Source organism: Orbicella franksi, chromosome 8 (assembly GCF_964199315.1).
Source record: "Orbicella franksi chromosome 8, jaOrbFran1.1, whole genome shotgun sequence".
NCBI lineage: Eukaryota > Metazoa > Cnidaria > Anthozoa > Scleractinia > Merulinidae > Orbicella > Orbicella franksi.
Genome location: NC_138152.1, coordinates 10,164,646 through 10,169,702, shown reverse-complemented (window position 1 = coordinate 10,169,702; position 5,057 = coordinate 10,164,646). Strand labels below are relative to the sequence as shown.

Below are 5,057 nucleotides of genomic sequence, written 5' to 3'. Positions count from 1 at the left end.
GTGCAGGGAAAATAACAAAATTCATCTGCAGCGAGCAGATATGTGCTACACGAGCTTAACTTACGTTAATAACTTTTGTTTCATGAGGCTTGTGATCTCTCAGGCCTTCAAACAGCCTCAACATCTAACATCTAAGATTCTGGAATGCAATTTGCTGCGTATGCTATTTAACAAGCGTGCGTTATAAATACGAGCTGAGTACAAATACAAATAAAGTACAAATACCCTAAAGACTTCAAACACTTCTTACCTCGGGAAAGAACGTTGCAGGCTATTGACCATTACCATTTCTGGCCGATTTTTTGAAAGAATGATCCTAGACTACCAAACATTGATCACACAGACATGTCATATCACCTTCGTAGCGCCGTCGTAGCATTTACTGAGCATCAATGAACAACATTTCCGCAGTCTCTCATTCGCCCCACCAGCACCCGCTCCGTCGATTTTCTGCTCTCGCCCCAATTTTCGCCCGACCAGAAGGCGTAAAACACAAAACGCCTTCAAATGACAGAAGTGACTGACGCGAGTCGAAAGCAAAACCGTATTTTTATCACGCCTCGCTATTAGTTGATTTCTTATTACATGGCCCTGGCTAAATGTTTAACTTCTTCGATTTTTGTATAATTTCTTCAATCTGCGCTTCATCTCGTCTGTGTATCAAAGCGTTCGAACTTTCAAATAAAAAGGACGGGGTTGCTCATCGTATCTTTTAGGGGCTAAAGAAGCGGTTTTGGTACCTCAATTGTGTTCAGCCTCAAACGGTCCACAGCGGTAGCTTTTGCCGTACCTTTTGGTGTATTGATCCGAAAATTATACAACAAGAGATAATATGTTGTTTTAGAATTAGTACCTCTTAGGGGTGAAAAACATTTAAGCCACGCCCACAAAACAGGATCTTGGTACCTCTTAGGGGTTCTTATCAAAATTTCAGAAGATCACCCCCATCCTCTTTATTTGCAAGTGCCCCCCCCCCCCCCCCAGGAGGTTTGGATTTCCTTAAGTATAGCCAGGTCTAGAGACAGATATACAATGATGTTTTGACCAAAAACGCAGCAAAATTATCCTGAGTGTCCATTTAATCGTTGATTTAAATAAATACAGAGGAACCTCCGGTTGCAAACACCTCTCATAAGTGACCACCTCTTCTCGGCAACCAGCTTTCCAAATTACCAAAAGTTTCCCAGTCAAATCACTATATTTGGAACCTCTTGTAAGTGACCACCTCTGGTAAGCAACCGCGACCACTTTTGGAGCTAAAAGTCTGAAATTTTCTTTCGTTTTTAACCTCCCGTAAGCGACTAGATGACAGATAATAGAGCGAAAATTGGATAATAAGGTGTTGTAACATTATTGCATTCCTGGAAAGTACCGGATTTTTCCTCGAAATTTATTTTTCACATGAATAAAACATTTAATAACATTATGGCTACTGTTGCCCAGCAACAGTAGCCACGAAAATTTAAAGAAAAAATGCACGTTCACTGTACTCTATCAATCTTAAAAGAGACAATCTAAATGTCTTACCATATGCTAATGAGGTAAAATTTTGACCCAATACAGTCTAAAAAAAAAAATTTTCAAAAGAAGATGGAAGAAGATTATAGTAATAGTGACGCATGAAAAGTGCATTGTGAAGGACAACAAGATCAGTTAATTTAACAATCTCTAATTCCTTAAAAAGAGGCTCAGAGTGTTCATCTGGTTTCAAGAAAGTTATAATACGTATAGCCCTCTTTTGAAGAATTACTAAAGATTTAAGAGTAGAATTATAAGTATTGCCCCCAATTGATAAATCATAGGTGAGGAAGGGGTAAATAAGTGAATAATATAATTGATGTAATAATTTATTCCTGTTTACATAATATCTAATTTTAGATAATACTCCAATACCTCTTGAAACTTTCTTGCTCAATTCGTGTAAGTATGGTTTACAGTTCAAACTGGAATCAAAAATAGGAGATCTGAATCACTGACAGGCATTTCTTCAATATGGTTTACATGAACTGTTCCTTCCTCTCCAGGTTCATTAAGTGCAATTTCAGCTTTCAACACCATTACAAGCAAGTGAAGAGTTCCTTGTATTCTGAAGTTCTAATTGTGTATTGTGTTTCTCATCTGAATCACTGACAGGCATTTCTTCAATATGGATTACATGAACTATTCCATACTCTGCAGGTTCATTAAGTACAATTTCAGCTTTCAACACCATTACAAGCAAGTGAAGAGTTACTTGTATTCTGAAGTTCTATTGGTGTATTGTATTCCTCATCTGAATCACTGACAGGCATTTCTTCACTATTGTTTACAAGAACTGTTCCTTCCTCTCCAGGTTCATTAAGTTCAATTTCAGCTTTCAACACTATGACAAGCAAGTGAAGAGTTACTTGTATTCTGAAGTTCTAATCATTTATGGTGTATTGTATTCCTCATCTGAATCACTGACAGGCATTTCTTCACTATTGTTTACAAGAACTGTTCCTTCCTCTCCAGGTTCATTAAGTGCAATTTCAGCTTTCAGCACCATTACAAGCAAGTGAAGAGTTGCTTGTATTCTGAAGTTCTAATGGTGTATTGTATTCCTCATCTGAATCACTGACAGGCATTTCTTCAATGTGGCTTACATGAACTATTCCATCCTCTACAGGCTCATCAAAACTGCAATCAGGCATGTCTTGTTGGTTTATCTCTACTCCAACTTTGCCATTGTCCAAAGATATAATAGTCACTCTTCTAAATGCATTTTCATATGCATGTCTGTGGGCCAGTTTCTTGGCATATCCAAGCAATTCAAGTCTTTTGGCAGGGTCTTTTTCTGTGAACCATAAAATTTACAAAGAATTTGAAAGTTGAAAAGTCACATAATATTTATTTCCTCAAAAAGTTTCAAAAAGAAATCTACTAGCCTTGGGCTATTGGACACAAATTTCTTTCCACATGGAAGACTCTCACAATTGCTCTATTGACAGATTATGATACCATTGCTTAAGGACGTTCGCACGAACATTTCCAGTAAACAGATTTTTTTAAAATTTTTACTGCAGTCAGATAATGAGTTACCTGTGTCAAAAATGCAAAAAAAACTTGGGAGTCAGCAACTTCATTTCAGAGTCAAAGCATGTGACAAATTGGCGTACATAATTCAGCATGGTTTACAGATGGTCCACATGGTCTTAAATATCGAAGGTGAGTCAACGGAGGTAAATGATATTAGTCATATTTCGTAAAAGTGGGTCTGTTGCATAAATAATTCCAAATGTTGCTAACATAACTTAACCCTTCAAGAGGCATTTGAAACCACGCAACAGATAAACAAAGAACTAAAAAGAACAGAATTCGATGGTGCATTTTGCAAAAAATTCAAACTTTTAATTGATAGATTTTCTTTCTTTTTTTGCTAAACAGAGAAAATCAGTAGAGGAAGTGATCTATCAAAAGAAAAATAGGGGTCACTGAACGTGCAAGATCGCTAAATCCATAGCAATGGCCATCTCCCCTGTTATTGTTCATTTTATTACTTAGCACACACTTGATGATGTAGAGTGTGAATTTTCCTACGCAGTAAGGATGCACAGAAACAATTCATGTGAACATCCTCAAGCCACTGTTTGAATTTAAAAATATCAGTGTTGACACTTTGACAGCCCATCAATCTGTACTAACCTTGCTCTATCATGTTTTGATCTACACCATGCCCAGTGCCATCACAAAAGAATTCACAATCTTTAATCTCCAGTCTAACCACACATCTATACAAAGAATTGTTCTTTTCCTGACAATCACTGTTATCAATTTTATTCTCTAGCCTCTCTAAGCTGCAAAAAGTGCAATAGTAAAAACTTGTGAGAGGAACAATTTCTTTTCCATGTTTCTGTTGCATGAAGGGGAGTGGCTCCTCACCTAGGCAAGTGGCTACACTCCTCTTAAGTCACTAAATGTGAAGAGTTACAGTAAGTACCTGCACTGATGACACATTGTGGTGACCCATATTACCCAAATGGAAGTGTTTGGACTTGACTGAGGTTCTCTCAGAAAACCCTAATTCACAAAAATTTAGAAATCATATATCAGAATTTTAACATCAACTACGACTTTAGTTTACAAATTCAGATAATTGACTTTGGTTGCCAGTAATTAGTAAAGCTATTATGTACTAGGTAATCTACCCTAAACAAGAGATCTAATGATGGTATTTAAAGCTCAAAGACAAATAAACAAATAAATAATCACCATTCCTGAGTGACCATAACAAAATGAAGAAAGGAAGATTCCATTACCTGAACAATTTTTGTTGACCACCCATTAAATCCAAGGTAATGATAAGCAAACACTGTGTACTTTGCCATGTACAAAGGGTGTCAAACAACTTCTGTGAACTTTTTCCGTTGAGCAAACTGGGCCTGCATATACAATGCTAACCAATAAATTCTTAATTAAAGCTAACTCAGATAACACCGTACACAGGTAAAAAAGTCTGCATTGGACCTAGAGGTCCAATTACCAGCAGAGCACATCCTGGTTTCTGTAGTATTAAGTGTCCAGGAGTATTTTGACACCTCCCTAATGGGACAGCGTGTCTATGAGAGGGTTTACCCACCCCCACCCCTTGTGGCGTTAAAATCACCTGTACCCATTTGTATATGTAGATCTAATCTAGGTAGAGGGAATCACTGTGAGAGTTAAGTGTCTTGCTCAAGGATACAACACAATGACCCTGGCTAGGGCTCGAACCCAAATAACTTGATCTGACGTCCAGGACACTCAAGCCCTCTGGCCTGGATTCTTTGAAAGGTGGATAACACTATCCACCAGATGAATCACTATCCAGTGGATAGCGTGGTTTGTTTTGTTAACACTTATCTACTGGATAGCGATTTACCTAGTGGATAGTGCTATCCACCTTTCAAGCAACCCCAGCCTGGCCTAAAAATTATGCAACAATTGATAAAGAACATTATTACCATGAGAACTCTGCCACAAGGGAAAACTAAAACTGACCTTTAAAAGTTGGCCTCCTAAAAGTCTCTTTCCACTTATTCTCTCTTTTGCCTTTTTTG

At 37.6% G+C, this 5,057-nt stretch overlaps 1 pseudogene; it reads right to left on the bottom strand.

Annotated features, from left to right (window-relative positions):
- Positions 1-2,453: 2,453 nt before the first annotated feature.
- LOC145495922 (RAD52 motif-containing protein 1-like) overlaps positions 2,454-5,057 on the bottom strand; it is a 6,930-nt pseudogene continuing 4,326 nt past the window's right edge.